This window comes from Copadichromis virginalis, linkage group LG2 (assembly GCF_057382275.1).
Source record: "Copadichromis virginalis isolate Kocher_CV1m ecotype Utaka linkage group LG2, C_Virginalis_male_GT1.1, whole genome shotgun sequence".
Lineage (NCBI taxonomy): Eukaryota > Metazoa > Chordata > Actinopteri > Cichliformes > Cichlidae > Copadichromis > Copadichromis virginalis.
The window spans coordinates 38,021,717-38,040,773 of NC_140619.1; the positions used below are offsets into that span (position 1 = coordinate 38,021,717).

The 19,057-nt window shown below is 39.2% G+C and overlaps 2 long non-coding RNA genes across 2 annotated transcripts; both read right to left on the bottom strand.

The window, feature by feature from the left end:
- Nucleotides 1-303: 303 nt before the first annotated feature.
- LOC146717975 (uncharacterized) lies at nucleotides 304-653 on the bottom strand. Its single transcript, XR_014921998.1, has 2 exons — nucleotides 547-653; nucleotides 304-458 (listed from the first exon to the last, which is right to left on the bottom strand). It is a non-coding gene; the product is annotated as an uncharacterized LOC146717975 (long non-coding RNA).
- Nucleotides 654-17,119: 16,466 nt separating this feature from the next.
- LOC146717976 (uncharacterized) lies at nucleotides 17,120-18,408 on the bottom strand. The gene is made up of 3 exons (XR_014922001.1): nucleotides 17,926-18,408; nucleotides 17,729-17,840; nucleotides 17,120-17,648 (listed from the first exon to the last, which is right to left on the bottom strand). It is a non-coding gene; the product is annotated as an uncharacterized LOC146717976 (long non-coding RNA).
- Nucleotides 18,409-19,057: the final 649 nt, after the last annotated feature.

A 19,057-nucleotide genomic window follows, 5' to 3' on the forward strand; every position in this document is an offset into this window, starting at 1 on the left:
CTCATCAGATATCAGCAAACACAAAAACACCGTTTGCCATTTTCAGTCTAATCACGTAAAACACTTTTATATGATTACATAATAAAGTCTCTAAACTGTGTTGTTAAAACTCATCTGCACAATGGTGAAGTGCATTTTACATATAACTTTTCTTGTTCGACTTCACAGGTACATAATTTGTCATAAAAAAGAAAAACTTTTTCCAGTTTTGTCTTCCAACTCCGTTGCTGATATCAAATCTGTCACGGTGCGGCATGGCACACCGTGGAAGGAGTGGGGAAGGAGGACCCAGGCGCGGTGCTCTACGTATAGACAGTGTTTATTTACAGAGGGTGATATCAAACAACAATAAATCCCCGTGTTTCTCCCCAGACTCCCGTGTCGTGTCCTCCAAGTGCTCTCTGCTCCCGTGTCTGCACTCCCGGTGCTCGCTGCTCCTTAAGCCTTCCACGCTCCTCCTGCGGGAAACAATAGCGGCAGCAGTCAGGACACTGAACAATGGCAGGCATACACTACACGACCAAAACCTAAAACTGGGTAACTAACGTGGAGTCCCAAGCAATGATCCCGCGTCGGTGGGAGCTCCAAGACTCTCTTAAGTAGCTCCCCCGACGAGGCCTGATCAGCAGCAGGTGTGTGGCTTTGGGTGTGGCCAGTCCCCTTGCAGGGCCACACCCTCCAGGCCTGACGCCGCCTATAAACAAGTGCTCAGCCACCCACACACACACACACACACACATATACACAAGCACAGAGAAGGGGAAGCAACACCAAAATACACAACAATAACACAGGTCCATGACTGCCCAGGGGTCCTGGGTCGCCCAGTCCCAGGACCCTGACAAAATCTCCTTTAACATGATACCCAATCCATATATTCTGTTTCACTCATCAGTATATTGTGTTAAATAAGCTAAAGTCCAGCCTCCATCTTAAACTTTTGTACCTTAACCATTTACACTGCATTAGCTAATTATAAAGTTCCTTCATTAAGACCTCATCAGTGGCATTTTAGAGAACTTGTAGTCAGTTGTTTGCTCTCTCATCTCATATTTCATTTTTCTGTCAGCTTGAAAATGAAGATTAGCAGCTTTAAGTTTACTTTTCTCATCTCTAGTCTCTTACTTCTCCAAGTTTAATGCTGCTCAAGTGCAGAGCAGGTTATCAGTCTTACTGCAGAACTATTTGCATGCAGTCTTGTTATCCAGTGTGTTCAACAGAACTGAATTACGGAGACATAAACATGCTGAGCCAGAGGCATCCTGGAAAACTGGAAAACTTCATACATGCTGGAAAAAAGAACCCAAACAAAATAAGAAAGTCCCGAAACACAGATGTTTACTTGTTTTTGAATTTACTTCATATTTATTTCCTCTGTATTTAAAATAAAGGCAGTTCTTCCTGTGCCACGTTGACAGGTTAAGTCAATGACAGGTGGTGTTTTAGCAGACTCGAGTTTTTAATCGCAGTTCAAAGTTGACACAAAAACCTTATTCAGACGCTGCCTGCCTTTGTGGTGTAACTCATCAGAGACTGAGAATGAATGCTGTGTATCACAATAACCTGAGTGTTTACATTGCCTCCAGTTGTTTTTACTTTATATAAGATAATGATGACGTACAAGGAAAATTAAAATTGAATTCTGTAAGCCAGTCAGGCTTTTATGTTACAAAGCAATCGCTTTATTTTTGATTTAGATTTTTTGTTGTTTGTTTTGTCTGTTTGTGTTTTTAGTAATATTCATAGACAACGAGTCACCTGTTCATTCTTACATGCGTATTTTATATGGACTGTATGGACCGTGTGTTGCGAAACCAAGTGTGGCTATACGAGCCTCTGGCTGGCTGCAGATGAATAATATAAAACTCACTGGTTTATAAACTGTAAATTCACTTTGAGTGACAGAAACATTTATAAGGACTACCTCTCTTCCAGGCTACATGGTGCATAATGTAGCAGACTTGGAAGTTGTTTTGATCAACAGACCAATCAGTGTTTTCTTGTGTTTGATTATTCATAAGTAAACACTCTGCTCCTGTCTGTCGATGGTGCTGCCTGGGTAATGGATGCTTTTATTAAGGCTGATTAGATTAATCGTAGGGGATGAAGACACATTTTCTAGGAGCAGACCCTCAAGGATGGAGGAAGAGAGGCTCAATCAATCATGTCCATCTCAAACCTCATAATGCACCACTGATCGTCTGAAGTGAAGAGCTAGGAGAGATTTAAATAGATATAAGAGGCCCAGGGTTTTCTCCGTATCTTCATAATCGATCTCTGCCTCCATCTATTTCTCTTTATTGCTCACACAGTAATACATGAAACGCATTTCGCTCCCTCACAACTCAAAACAAAACAGGCTTTTGCATTCTATACCTAAGCAATTTGCGTCTGATATAAACATGGATATTTACAGGATGTTTACAACTGAATATATGTTGCCTTTGGATTTCAGCAAGCTTTCCATTGAAGCCTAATGATTTGTCTTCACATGTTAGCCGTTTGAGTCTCATTCTCTTAAGAAAAAAAGGAAGACAACAAACAAAAATAGAAAAAGGGATTTTTTTAGCAACATAACTGTCCAGGAACTAGAAGTTACATCAAATATTTTAGTTTCATTTCAGTACAAGTACGTCCTCATTTTTTTAAAACTTAATTTACCTGCTCTATAAAGTTATCCAGTTTTCCTCTTCTCAAGTTGGACAGAATGGTGGATATGCTAATGTTGCTTATACATATATTAAGCTGTTAGTTCATCGGCCACAAATCTGATTCTATTACACTCTATGCTAGTTATCAAACGTCTCCCATGAAGGACCCTAATTTTACTTTGTATTGATTTTAGATGTTCTTACATGGAGTGCAATAATGCTGACATAATTAGATGATTCGTCAACTCATTGATCGATGGATAATTAAGTGCCAACAACTTTGATAAGAGTTAATCAGTTGATCATTTACTATAGCAGTAAACATGTCAAACAGTTGTTGTTTCCACACTGTTTAATATATATATATATACATATATATACATATATATATACATATATACACATATATATACATATATACACGTGTATATATATACACATATACACGTATATATATACACATATATGTATATATATATACGTATATATGTATATATATGTATATATATACATATATATACATATATATACATATATACGTATATATATATACATATATGTGTATATATATACACGTATATATATACACATATATGTATATATATATACGTATATATGTATATATATACATATATATGTATATATACATATATATACATATATATGTATATATATATACACATGTATATATGTATGTGTATATATATATACATATATATGTATATATATATACACATGTATATATGTATGTATATATATATATACATATATGTGTATATATACGTATATATATATGTATATATGTATATATATGTATATATATACACATATATGTATATATACGTATATATACACACATATATGTATATATACACATATATGTGTATATATGTATATATACACATATATGTGTATATATGTATATATACACATATATGTATATATATATATATATATATATATATATATATATATATATATATATATATATATATATATATATATATATATATATATACAAATGAACCAGCTGCTAGTTAACGAGAGACACCCGGAATGGCTAACTGAAGGCCGGACGGTCCTGATCCCCAAGGACCCCAAGAAGGGACCGGTCCCCTCCAACTACCGACCAATAACCTGCCTCAGTACTACATGGAAGCTCCTGTCAGGCATCATATCGGCTAAGATGAACAGGCACATGGGTCAATACATGAGCGGGACACAGAAAGGAATTGGCAAGAATACCAGAGGCGCAAAACACCAGCTACTGGTAGACAGAACAATCAGCCGAGACTGCAAGACCAGACTGACCAACCTGTGCACTGCCTGGATTGATTACAAGAAGGCCTATGACTCAATGCCCCACAGCTGGATACTGGAATGCCTAGAATTGTACAAGATCAATGGGACCCTAAGAGCCTTCATCAGGAACTCAATGGGGATGTGGCGTACAACACTAGAGGCCAACTCCAAGCCCATAGCACAAGTCACCATCAAGTGCGGGATCTACCAAGGAGATGCTCTGTCCCCACTGCTGTTCTGCATAGGCCTGAACCCCCTCAGTGAGATCATTAACAAGACTGGCTACGGATACCGACTACGGAACGGAGCAGTTGTCAGCCGCCTCCTGTACGTGGATGACATCAAGCTGTATGCCAAGAGTGAACGAGACATCGATTCACTGATCCACACTACCAGGCTATACAGCAATGACATTGGAATGTCGTTCGGACTGGAGAAGTGTAGCCGGATGGTAACAAAGAGAGGGAAGGTAGTCAGAACTGAGGGGATTGAACTACCAGACGGCAACATTGCAGACATAGAGGACAGTTACAAGTACTTGGGGATCCCGCAGGCGAATGGGAACCATGAAGAGGCCGCTAGAAAAGCTGCAACCACCAAGTACCTGCAGAGGGTCAGGCAAGTCCTGAGGAGTCAGCTGAATGGTAAGAACAAGATCCGGGCCATCAACACATACGCCCTGCCCGTGATCAGGTACCCTGCTGGGGTAATAGGCTGGCCAAAGGAGGAGATAGAAGCTACTGACATAAAGACAAGAAAGCTCCTTACCATGCATGGAGGGTTTCACCCCAAGTCCAGCACCCTGAGACTGTACGCTAAGCGGAAGGAAGGGGGCCGGGGACTGGTGAGTGTCAGCACCACAGTCCAGGATGAGACAACAAACATCCAAGAATACATTGGGAAGATGGCCCCAACTGACCGAGTGCTCAGTGAATACCTCAGGCAGCAGAAACCCAAGAAAGAGGAGGGAGACGAGGAACCATCATGGAAGGACAGGCCCCTGCACGGTATGTACCACCGGCAGATAGAGGAGGTGGCTGATATCCAGAAATCCTACCAGTGGCTGGACAAAGCTGGACTGAAAGACAGCACAGAGGCACTAATCATGGCAGCACAAGAACAAGCTCTGAGCACAAGATCCATAGAGGCTGGGGTCTATCACACCAGGCAAGACCCCAGGTGCAGGCTGTCTAAAGATGCTCCAGAGACAATCCAGCACATAACAGCAAGGTGCAAGATGCTAGCAGGCAAGGCATACATGGAACGCCATAACCAAGTGGCCGGCATAGTGTACAGGAACATCTGTGCCGAGTATAACCTGGAAGTCCCGAGGTCAAAATGGGAGATGCCCCCAAGGGTGGTGGAGAATGACCGAGCTAAGATCCTGTGGGACTTCCAGATACAGACGGACAAAATGGTGGTGGCTAACCAACCGGACATAGTGGTGGTAGACAAACAGAAGAAGACGGCCGTAGTGATCGATGTAGCGGTTCTGAATGACAGCAATATCAGGAAGAAGGAACACGAGAAGCTGGAGAAATACCAAGGGCTCAGAGAAGAGCTCGAGAGGATGTGGAGGGTGAAGGTAACGGTGGTCCCCGTGGTAATCGGAGCACTAGGTGCGGTGACTCCCAAGCTAGGCGAGTGGCTCCAGCAGATCCCGGGAACAACATCGGAGATCTCTGTCCAGAAGAGCGCAGTCCTGGGAACAGCTAAGATACTGCAGGACCCTCAAGCTCCCAGGCCTCTGGTAGAGGACCCGAGCTTGAAGGATAAACCGCCCGCAGGGGCGTGCTGGGTGTTTTTTTTTTATATATATGTATGTATGTATGTATGTATGTATGTATGTATGTATGTATGTATGTATGTATGTATGTGTGTGTGTGTGTGTGTGTGTGTGTGTGTGTGTGTGTGTGTGTGTGTGTGTGTGTGTGTATTATCTCTCTTCTTTCTAGATGTGTGCTGGTATTTGTCTCAAAACTCTACCAATGTTTATTTGAAACCACTTTTGCAAATTATCTGTCACAGACTTTCCCAGTTTTATTGCTTCATGTTATTCCAGTCAACTTTATCTCAGCTATGAGACCACAGAGCCAGGTGTGGGGTTTATGTGTAAGCTACTATTAAACACAACAAAATAAAAATGTTTAGCAGCCATGTGTCTCATTGCATTTGGACCTTTGACCGAATCCCACATAGTTAATCCAATATAAGCTTGTGAAATACTTATGGTTTATGCTGTTATGCTGAAACCACTTTTTGCTTCTGTTCAGTGCAACTACAGAGCTACATGCATAGAACATTCATAGACAGCAATGCATTTCTTTTAAATTTTCTAAGCAAATCCCTGTCTTCCTGCTCTCGCTTTCATAGTTAGCTTTTCTTGTACTTTTGAAGAGTGACAGGGAGAAGTGAAGATATAAAACATCAATACTGGAGCATTTGTGTATAATTGTGCACTTGTGCATCTGGGACAACCAGGGCTATATCATGTTATGATACGTATTATCTAGTTAAACTGTTGACATTTTAGACAGTGACATTTTTTTTATTTTTTTGTTACTTTAGCAGTTTACCAATTGTTTCATCAACCATTGAGAACTTCCTAATATTTTTATGTAGTCTTCTGTTTTCAGGGGCTGTAAAATATTTGTATAATCAACTCAAAAGCCGTTTCATAAACATGTAGTCTTTGTTAATTCTTCAGAAATAAAAATGTAGCATCCTGAGTATAGAACGCCAGGACTGCCATAATCAATTAATTAAATACACCATTAAATAATTAATTAAATGTGGCAATAATATTTACAACACATGTAATTAATTAATTATTGACATATTTAATTAATTAATGACAGATTTAAATAATTATTGACAGTTTTAATTAAGTATTTAATGATTTATTTATTTAATTCATTTTGGCACTTTTGTCCCCTTCATCTCTCTTCTTGAAATAATTTTATCTGTCAGCCTCACCCATCAATCTAAGTGGGCGGGGTTAACGCTGCCCATGCAGCTTCTCTAACATTTGATTGGTTTTCGTGCAAAATAAGTCAAGACAGGTCCATCCTAGATAATCGATTGCTTGTGTGGACTTGGGGCAGCCAGGTATCCCAGAATAGTGATGTGTGATACCACTGATTTTCTTTCCGATCTGATACCAAGTAAAATTCAGGGTGGTATCGACGATACTGATCCGATACCGATACTTTGTACAAAAACGTATTTTATTTATTGTATCTTTTATTGTATCTCAAATTATAGCGTCATAATCATTACAGGACATCAGATTACTTGTTCTTATCACTTAATAATGCAGAGTTCATCATATAGAAATAAAAAACCTGAAGTTGTGGCTATTTGAGCACGCTGCCTGCCTGCAGCACTAAAGGACTCCGTGAGAGACGTCTGTCTCGCCCTAGCAGCACCTGTCCATGTCCACTCCTCCTCTTCAGTTCACCTCAACATACGCTCGTCATATTCTGAGATATGATTTACTCTGAGGTGTTTGACAAGGTTAGTGGTGTTGCCACAACACCTCACTTTCTTGCTACATGTATTGCAAACCACGTCTCAGCTGTTTGTGGATGTAAAATACGTGCACACATGACTCCAATTATGCTCAGCCATTGTTGTGAGTGCGCACGCCAAGGGGCTGCCACAGTTATACAGCCGTATTTCGCACATGACTATAAACGGCGGAAGAGGAAGTAATTCCTTCCAATGTAGACAATCCGAATGTTATAGTTTTTCCACTGTGTTCTTGTTAATGATAAACTACAAATTTACCCTAAATTACTAAAATATCGATATTTTAATGTGAGAATCGATTCTAGAACATAAATGACTGGTATCGGAGGAATCGATATTTCAGGATCGATCCGCACGTCCCTATCCCAGAATGAATTCTAAATCACAGGCAGCAATGGTGGTTTTGTTTTTTTAGTTTGTTTGTTAGTTTTTAGGGGGGGAAGGGGTGGGGGTCACGTTAACCGGTTTGTTTACATATTCCACTCTCCATGTTCCACATGTTGCATTCGCAGATTCTCATTTTCACTGAATCGTCTCTTTCCGCCTGGTCTTGTGTCTCTGTGCTTCTGTAACATAAAGAACGAGCTGACATGTTTCTAACGACACCAGCGATCAGCTCAACAGACCCTCAGTTTACCTGCATGCATCCTCCTCCTCACCTGCCAGCTGTTTAACACCTGCTGCTAATTCAAGAAACACGCCCACGTTACCTGGTGATAGTCACAGTTCAATGAATGATGCTCATAGTGAGTAAAAAGTAAACTGAGTGCATTTTTTGGACAGATTCACTTTTAATGTGAATGTATAATATAATACAGATGCATAAAAAACACTCCCTAAACAGAATTAATTAAAACTATAAAAAGGGAGGCAACTTTGCCTGTGGTAGAATGTATACCAAAAGTTGGCCGACCTATTACTGGCTGAGGTTTCAGTAGAGTTGTGGCTGAACCACATAAAAATATATCATTAATTTTAATCTCCCCGATCAATGATAATGTTATGTTGGAATGTTCCCATATGGAAAAGAAATAGTAAAAACTTATATGATTTACTCATGAAAGTGGCCACTTTCTCATTACTTTCATATATTGTTTTAGTAAGTATCCAAAACATAAGAGTTTCATCATATAATTTTTCAAGGGATCTTATATCTGTTTTCACTTTTGTATGCTTTTCATACAAGTTTTGCACAAGACAGATACAAACTTTATAAGATTTATATATATCTTTTCCATATGGGTTGTTAAAGAGGGTCAAAAATGTTTCAACCCAGTTTGTTTTGCAGATTCTGTACAGCAGCTTTAATATAGAGAGGACACAACTTCCAGATTGTGAGTAAAATTAGTTTTTTTCTCTTTGTCAGTTTAAAAGTTTCTGTTGTGCCTGTCACTGCTCCCTGTCTGTTTGCTTACCTGGTTCTTCCTGACCTTGTACTTTCTCCTCACGTTCCCTCTTTCCTCTCTCCTTCTTTGGACTGACAATCATACACAAATAGATTGTATTCAATTAGATGAAAAATTACATTAATATGAAAAAAATACTATTAAGATCACTAACAAAAAGTCCTCTCAGTGTACTTTCAACCAAAAGGCAAATAACCAAACCACATAAAAGATATAAATACTGAAACACTGATCCAACATGATTCTTGATTTTACACTTTTACCTGAATGTGGCTAGTAAGTATCCATTTCAAACAGGACAGTGGTAACAACAGCAGGCTGCGGACAATTTTAAGTTTTAGATTTTTTTAAACAAGCTGTATACATTTCAATGGGAGCAACAGGACGGTGCTGATTTTACTGCAGAGCAGGACGGATTGTAGGGCAGTAAACATCGTCAGAAAACACGTTTTCAACACTGCAGGTTACCTGGTGTAATGTTTTTCAGCTAAAAAGAAACATGGCCTGACTCCTACCAACTATATAAAGAGTAACTGAAGGTTAAATGCAGCTAATATGTCCTGTTTTAAGCCAGGCACTTCCACCTCCGCTCTGCTGCGTCTCAGCCACCATAACTCTGGCAGAAAGGGCGCTAGAGCCAGAGCAGGGGAGAGCTGGAACAAACCATTTTGGGAGGGGGGTATCTATACTTTTGTTGTTAAAATGTTACGTCTCAACCAAGTACTGTATGCTTTTTATATTTTTAGTAGTGTGTCACATAAACAGCAAATATTGTCAAAAAAGTGAGAAATCTTCGGGGGTGCTTTGATTTTAGCCCAAAAATGGGCTAAAATCGCCCCTGCTTTGTACAGTTAAAGCTAGCAGTTACTACATGACGAAACACCAACGTTATCTCTTTTCTGTGTTTATACACAGGTCACGCTGATTACTGAACAAAAACCCAAAGATCAGCAGTTAATCGAATTTATTTGGCGACTGAAACATGTAGGACACATAAGAACATCAGGAAATAAAAACCCGATACATATAACCTCAGTAAAAGAAGTCAGTGTCAGCGGGCGTTATTACAGCTGTGTACCGGGCCCTTCGCTTTGTCGGTGGTAATAACAGCTCCATTGCTTTGCCGTGAGACTGGGCAGACATCTCCAAAATCATCGAAGCACTTTTGCAAAGAGGCTGTATCTTGACAAACCGACCAGACATCTGAAGATTAAACCACTACATTCTCGGCTAAACAAATATTAAAACGGTATTTGGTGACACACAAACAGGGTTTTTCAAAGTTCAGTTCTGTTAGTTTCCACATGCCGGTTGTTGTGTGCTAAAAACAATGGCCACTAGGCCAAAGCAATGGTTTTGACTCAATCGGCGTTAACCCCGCCCCCTGAGTTTGATGGGGGAGTTTGACAGATAAAATAAATTCATGGTACACCATTAAATAATTATTTAAATGTGGCAATAATTAATTAAAATGTAAAATAAATAAATAATTAGTTAAATGTGTCAATAATTAATTAATTAAATGTGTCAATTAATTAATTATTTCCCATTTTAATTAATTATTGCCACATTCAATTAATTATTTAATGGTGTATTTAATGAATTCATTATGGCAGTCCTGGCGTTCCATACTGGAGAGGAATCGTATGTATTTATATTTAGAAACTGCTTCTATGAATACACCCAAAAACATCTCAATGGATGTGAAACAATCCTTGAGCCTCAGAAACAAAGCTAATCCATTAGAAAGAGAGAATATTTTTAGTAAGTTTTGCTTTCAGAAAAACAAACAAACAAAGGAGCAAAAAATAACATAAATAGATAAATAATACCAAAAACATATTTGCAGCTGAGCTAGATCAAATATTAGCTTGGATGTCCAAGGAAGGCAATAGTGGTAGACCATGTCAGGATCCTCTTTATTGTAATAGCGTAGGATTTTATTTATGGTAAATATCTGGAAATATATAGAAACTTTTGTTAGAGTATATGATATCATTACCCAAATCTGCTGTGAAAAAGAGACTTAAGAGCAGAACGACCAGATTAGGCTTTGCTGTCCCAAGAATGTCGTGGGTTTTTTTGGTAATTCAGCTGAGATTAAACTTTACCAGAGTGACGCGGAAAAAATACTATTTGCTTGTGACAGTGGTTAGCAGCATCACCTGACAGGAAGAAGGCTCCTGGTTCAAAAAATTTAAATAATAGAAACATTCCCCTCATGATTGGTTTCTTCCAGGTACTTTGGCTTTCTTTCACAGGTCAAAAACTATTAGGTGATTTTAAATTGGGTATAAATGATAAACTTTACAGAAAAAAGCACTGTGTGAACGTATGGCTAAATGAGGCTTGTAGTGTAAATCAGTAAGTGCTATAAAAATGCTAGTGCGTTTACAAGATCTGAAGCATACTCCAAGTACATCACTTGAGGCAGTGTGATGCAAATCAATGCATAGCCTCCAATGATACTGTCACTAAGGTTTATTGATGAAATGACAGTAGAAAGAAGCAGCTAAATGAACTACATGTAAATAGAGGTATTCATTATGCTATTCCATCCAAATGCAGCAAAACTGAATGGAAAAGATTCCATGGTACATATGGAGGATCAAATGAGCCTGAAAAAGCCATCCACTAGTTTTTGAAACCCAAAACAGCTTAATATTTTGAATATATTCTTTAGGCACAGATTCCTTGTAAATGATCCTTAACAAAGTATTAAATATTTTTACAACGTTAATTTGTCCAGTTACGTTTGAATTTGTAATTCCTCAGAGATTTATCTATTTTTTTCCAGCCTCCTCCTTTATTCAGCATAATTTACAGGCGTTTCCACCCAACTACTGTCAACATTTGTGGGAAAAATCTGTGTTACCACAAGGTTTGTTATCAGTGTTCTGCAGTTTGTTATTTCAGCAGACAGGAGACAGACAGACCTAAAGTTTAAAGACAACATTATCATGTTATAAACAACATTGATTGCTGAGAATCCACAATTTAAGTATCTCTGTTTCTTTCTTTCCTCCTCTTAGTTTAACTTTTGCACAAGGTTTATTACACTGCAAGCTTGCTTATTGTGAACAACATGGTCACCTAAATTGTTCTGTCTCTGTATACAGCATTAGGCCTTGAAATGGGAAAAAAATCCCATTTGTCCCCATTCTTCTCTGCAATCAGAGTTCACTAGTTCATGATTGAGGGGCTTGGTAAATCAGCTTTGCACTGACAAATTCATTTTGAATTCGTTTTGTACTTTAAAGAAAGGAAATATAATGACCTACAGGTGCAAAACCATGCTTCCACATCATCTCACATCCATGAGTATGTGGAAAATAGCACAGTTTTTGTACAGTACAGTGTATTTTTAGTAAAAACAGAAGTGCAGACTTTCAGATTTACTTCAAGGGCTTTGACAAAATTGGTGTATTAACAGTGAAAGAATTACAGCAATTTTTATAGCCTTATTTTCAGAAGCTCAAAATTAATTGGACAAATTACCATCATTTTAAATATAAAAAATATTTTAAGATTTCATTGGAAATCCTTTGAATTTAATGCCTGCCTGAAGTTCAGAAATCATAGATAATCATCAGATGCTGTTTTTCCTCCCAACATATGTTCTTCTAGGACTCTACTGCAGTCATATTAACTTGCTGCTTGTCTCCAGTAAATGAAAAGCATGCTCTACTGGATTCAGACCAGGTGACTGACTCGACCACTGAGGAATATCTTATGTCTTGGGTTGATTTTGCAGTATGCTCTCGGTGCATTACAAGTTTGCGCCGTGAATCTATTTTATCCGTTGAAAGGACTAACGCTGGGAGTCTGCAGTTCAGTCAATCTTATCTTGATGGTTTGATTTTAACATCAACTGAAGTGGTGTAGCTTACAGAGCAAGAAAACAGCAAAACAAAACACTAAGCTGTATCATTGCCCAAATCCATATGGACCTGACTGTAAATGAAAAGAGAGTTTAAGGAATATTCCTCATTTTGGTTTCATGGAAGAAAGCCACTCAAATCCCTTTGAGTATGCAGAGGTAAGGTATGACCATTTGCACCTACTGCTTTATCCGGGCGTTAAATAATAAATGCACATACTACTGCTGCTGGCTAAGACACTGAAAAGCGAACGTCTGTGGATTCAGTGCAGTTGGCTATGGGGTTCAGACCAATTTAAAAGAAAGTACTGTATAGCTGCGGGTACATTTGCTTTAAAGTGGAAATGAACGTGTATGATCAGAGACACTAAAATCAAAAGAAAGGTACTGCAGGAAATTCCTTGAGGCAAACCACAAATTGACTTATTAGACACACAAAAAAAATAGTTCAGGAAGAATACTTTGAATATGTCACAGATTCTCTGCACTTACTTTACCAGTACAATATTATTTACTAATATTTGATGTGAATAGTAGACATAACAGATGAATGTGCTCCCAGTATCAACAAACACAAGCAATTATGCACACAAGCATCATGAGATGCCATTTTACAATTTGTGACACAGCAGGACACGACAAGAAGGTTTCTTTGCTTAATTGAATCTGCAGTATAATTTGAGACTACAGGCACGCTTGTTTTGTTTATTTCGGTTCAGTCACCAGGGTTGTCTGCAGTTAGGTCAGGTTCATAAATGAGGAGGTTACCGAGTGACTTTGACAGTCTTCACCCTTAAATGCGGCACTATAATTAACGCTTTTCATAGAGTATTTCCCCAAATTTAAGTAGTGGCTTTGCCGAAACCCAATCTTAACTGATAAAAATGTTGAATCTGTAAGCAAGGGACAAGATTTCTGATTTCCATTTGTAGTCTGAGTAGTATAGCCCAGTCACATTTGATCAGTGTTTGCTTGCATGCAGTTAAACAGTCAGTGTGAAGAGCAAATGAGTGAATGCATTAGTTGAATTGCAATCTTGACACCACTTACTATTGTCTCATGACAATTCGTCTTTTGATGAACTTTTTAAAAATCATCTGCATTCATAAACCATAACCAGGGCAGGGAAAAGATTTAAGCCTTGATATCTGCCACCTACACCAGAAGTCCAGAAATACCATCTGCCAGAGGCAAAGTCATTAGGCCATAACTGAGGTTTTTCCAAACATGCATGAACTTAACCAGAAACACCTTTAGAGTGCTTAATCTGCCACAATTTGTTTGAATGGAAATGGGGTGGCAGCATTACTGGTCAATATTCTGGGGGAAAATCTAGGCTGCAGGCATCCCCAAGACTTACACCAAAACCCTTATTAATGAACCCTACTCTGCCTTAATAATAAAGCATAAGTCAAAGAAATGCCAGGCTTCTAACCTAAACAACAACAACAAAACAACACCTACTAACTGCTCCTATGTGCCCAAAACTTACAGTGTACCATTTACAAAGGTTGGGATGCAGAAAGGGGAGTGGTGGATGGAGTATAGAATATAGAAAGGTTGATGTAATCCAGTGGTTCAATCCAGAGGATGGATAGCATTGTGGTGCGTGGTTCACTGTCACGTCACAACAAGAAGGTTCTGGATGTGAGTCCACCGCCTGGCTTGGGCCTTTCTGTATGGGGTTTGCATGTTTTCCCCATGTCTGTATGGTTCCTCTCCAGCTATTGGATGTTCCTACACATTCAAAAGACATGCATAGGGCCAAGATAACTGGTGACTCTAAATTGGCCATAGGTGTGAATGTGAGCGTGAGCGGCTGTCTGTCTCTCTTCCCCAGCTGTCATATGCCTCTCGCCCTGACAGCTGGGATAAACTCCTGATTAACTGTGACCTTAAATCGGATAAGCGGAAGAAAATGGATGGATGAATGATCCAGTTTTTTTTAACAGCATATTAGGAGTGTATATTTATAATGATGGATATCGACACAAAAAGTTCACAACTGAACTGAACAACGAAAATAAGAACTCTCATAACCACTGACACATTCTTGTGGGTGTGTACATTATGCATAACTTGTCAATAACCTAATTTACATAAGCAGTTAAGAATGGAAGGAGACACAACTTGTATATTTTTCATTTTAAATGTTTTCCCAAATGAGAGTTTAATCCGCTGAACTTTTTCTGGTTTTCATGAGCTCTCTGCAAGCAGAAGCCTGAAAGCACTGCCTGCGTTTAGGTTCCCTAGAAACTGTGTTTTGTAGAGAGGCATAATCCAAATATATTGCAATGACTTCATCAGCTCTAGTATATAGAATCTATCGTTCATGACTCAAAAATAATTGAGTGGAACAGCATGGTGCCATATGTTGAATTGACTTTTGGACAAATCACATTCAACCAATGGCCACCAGCTGTGATGGATCACATGAGAGTCGCTCCAGACGTCTCTCACTGATAATATTTTGACTCATTATCAGCAGCTATCAGACTTTGCCTTAACCTTGACCGTGTTATTACAGTCCACTCTTGAATCACAATCTTAAAAGTGCACGAGAGCTTTCAACTGTGACTCTTCTAATGAGACGCACAGCTTCACAGAGTGAAGGTGTCTCTTTGGCTAAATTGGTTCTACACATTACTGAGGCTGAGTGTTGTTTCTGACAGATGATGTGAACACGATGTAAGCATGATGAAATGAAACGCAAATATCCAAAAGATAAACGAACGGCCAACAGATAGATTTATTTATTTATTTATTTGTACTGATTTTGGTTGGTTTAATATCACCAGTTGATTTTGTTGCCTGATTCGTTTCATTTGTTTTAGTGCAGGAGATATACACTGTGCATATGTCCATAAAAAATGAAATGTTTCTCAAAATTACCTTTAATAGAATAAGTTTTTTTCCTTAGTTACTTACAGAGAGGAATTTAGGAAACTACTGCAGGACAAAGTTTGTGAGTTTTAAGTTATCTTTCTGCATAAACATGACCTGAAATATCATCAGGGCCCTGTTTCAGGAAGCCGGTTTAGAAAACTCAGAGTGAAAAACGATACTCAGGGTTGAGTAACCCCGAACTGTCCAACTCGGAATATTCGGTTTCAGAAAGGCTGATAACAATTAGTTCAATCAACGCGGAGTTGCTTTAACCCCAAGTGAAGCGCGCGGACGAGGATACATAAAGCCCTGATCAGTGGAGCACAGATTAAGCGAGTCACCATGGAGACGGAGGGAAAGAAGGCGCGGTCAATGTATTTTACAGCGCTTGAGGCCGAAATTCTGATGGCAGCATATGCCGATAACATGCAAATTCCGCGGAAAAAAGTAACACAGCCTCAGCTGCAAAAGAAAGGGAGCATGCATGGCAAAACATAGCCGACAGAGTCAATGCGTGAGTGTTAATTTAAACATTGATCGAGGGATTTCCACCCATTTAACACGTTATTTTATCATATGTTATTTTATTTGTTATTTTATACATTTTATTTTGTGATGTGATGTGAGCGCAGGTGCAACCCAACAGGCCCCAAACGTTCCTGGCAGCAAGTAAAAATGAAATATAAAAATATAGTCCAAACAGGTAAGGTGTAATTGTATTATGAGCCATAGTGCTTGGTCTGTTTGTCCGATGTAAATCAATTGCAGTTAGAGGCTACATTAATTTTCTTTCTGTAAGCACTTATTGAAATTATCTGAGCACATTACAAGTACATATTTGCTTACTCTGTATGCTCAAATGTGACCCGTTATAGCCAACAGAAAAAAAGCGGAGGCCCGAAAAACAGGTGGGGGTCCTCCACCACCACCACTCACAGAGGCTGAGCAGTTGCCCTCAGCCAAAACAGTGGGCGCCCTGTGGCCGAAGGCATCTCTGCGGGGACATCCTCTGAGTCAATAACCCCGCAAGACACAAGTGCCTACATAAGGGGTAAATTCAAAATAATACATGATGTGCATACATCCTTTCTTCACAGTCACCTTTGCAGTGCTACTCATTCATTTGATAAACTCTTTACCATAATGGATTATTTTGTAGTGAAGTTATTTTCCGACTGATTTTGCCTTCCCTCAGTCTTGGTTGTCTTTGAGAGCATAATGACAATGAAGTGTAAGGTGCTTGGTATGTTTGTTAATTGCCATTTGGTCCCTTGTAAGTTATAAGTGACCTGTATAAACCTCATATTCTATCAGTTGATGGTGATGGTGTACTGCATCTGGTGCAGCCTCCTGTTGAGCCAGACCAACATGCAGTTGTGAGTAATACTCCACAGATTATATGAGTTTACAGTAGAACAGCAATGTTGTTTATTTCTTTACTACAGGAAAATAATGAAGAAACATTGACAGCTGTTACAGAGGAGGAAGCAACAGAGACACTTTATGAGGTTTACATCTTTTAATACTTTGTGTACAGGAAACACAGGTGACCAATAAAGCCAGTTGAACATAAAATCAGTTTATTCTTCTTTCAACATGTTGAGGTGATGGGTCAAAAGAAATGATTGTGACATATGGTGTCTCTGACTGCGCTTCCATCTTGTATGTCCGTGGGAGGGTCAGGATGTTCATGGTTTGGATCACTGCTGTTTGGTTCAGAAGGACAGTGTTCTCCTCTAATTGTGGCAATGTTGTGAAGAATCACACATGCCACAATAATGTCACATGCCCTTTCTGGGGTGACCCTGAGTCTTTGCAGGCACTGGAACCGGGCCTTAAGCATTCCGATAGTCATTTCAACTCTGGCTCTTGTCCTGCAATTAGCCAGATTATATCGCTGCTGTGGGCCCGGTTCAGGGTCAGGGTAAGGGGTAAGCAAATAGGGTAAACATGGATACCCCCTATCACCAAGCAAGTAGCCAGTGAACTCTCCTAAGACAGAAGGATACACTTCAGTTCAAATGTCCCTGAAGCAATTGGTCTTTATATATTTTAAAGTATTTTCAACTCACCATGTCCAAATTTTGTGCTCAGTGTACATTCACGGAATATTTGTGAGTCATGGACAGAGCCTGGCCACTTGGCTTCCACATTTGTGATAATGTTGGCAGCATCACATATGATCTTCACAGTGCAGAGAACACAAATTAGCATCCATTACTATGATAAAATAATTTGTTAGTTTGAAATGCTACAGGGAACTATGTACCTGCACATTAATGCTGTGGAAAGACTTCCTGTTCACATAGTCTCCTTCATTTACTGAAGGAGCAATGATTGGAATGTGAGTGCCATCTATACAGCCAATCACGCCTGGGAACCCTGAAAATAAATGTAAAATTTAAGTAGTAGTCCAAATATCACCACATCATACATTAAGTTTTGGTCATCCTGATACCTGCAATTTTGTGGCATCCCTCTTTGATGAATCTTGTGGGTCTATGACCGGGGAACACCACAGACGAGTGCAGGAGACGTTTCAGTGCAACTGTAACATTCCTGACTGCCCGACAGACGGTAACCTTGGAAACGTGCTCAGCGTCACCAATATTATACAGAAAGCTCCCGTTTGCAAAAAACCGAAGTGCAATACAAATAATATGTAATGAACTGAGAGCATGTCCGCGATGTGTCACATGCGTAATATATGGCCTGAGGATGTTATTCAAATAAATTATAGATTGTGCTGAGAAACGGTAACGTTCGCACAGACAATCATCAGGTAATGATAAGATGTCCATACGCGCTCTGATCACTCTCTCCCGGCGGAGAGCTCTGCGGAGAATTTGGGCTTCAAGATCTACTGGCTCTTCAAGGAAGGGACACGCCATGTCTGACACTTCCTGCTGTCAGGTTTCCGACAAAGAGGCGGGGTCAGTCAGGGTTAGTTGTAGTAAACCTGCTAGGGGGCAGGTTAGCTTCACGGCGTGTGTCGTCATAGTGACTCACTCAGGCTTCAGCTGAACTCGCTTTGTGAAACCGAAAACCCAGAGTTTCGTTAACTCAGGGTATACTTACTCAGTTTTTCCACTAAACCGGCTTCCTGAAACAGGGCCCAGATTTTCTAAAGTCCTGAAACCGGATAACCAAGGTAAACAAAACAAAATAATTAGATGTCATTTTTTTTATTGAGGGAAATTATATACAAATAAATTTCTATGTGTAGAAAAACCTTTGCTTTCAGTAATGTGATCCCCTAGTCCAGCAGTAGTGCCAAGAAGACATTTATTGTTTCATCTAGCATCGTCTTATAGAAATTTTAGGTCATTTTCATAGAACAACTTTAACTTTTACCTGGTAGAAAATATTATGATGCTTCTGGTGACATTTAATATGGCCTG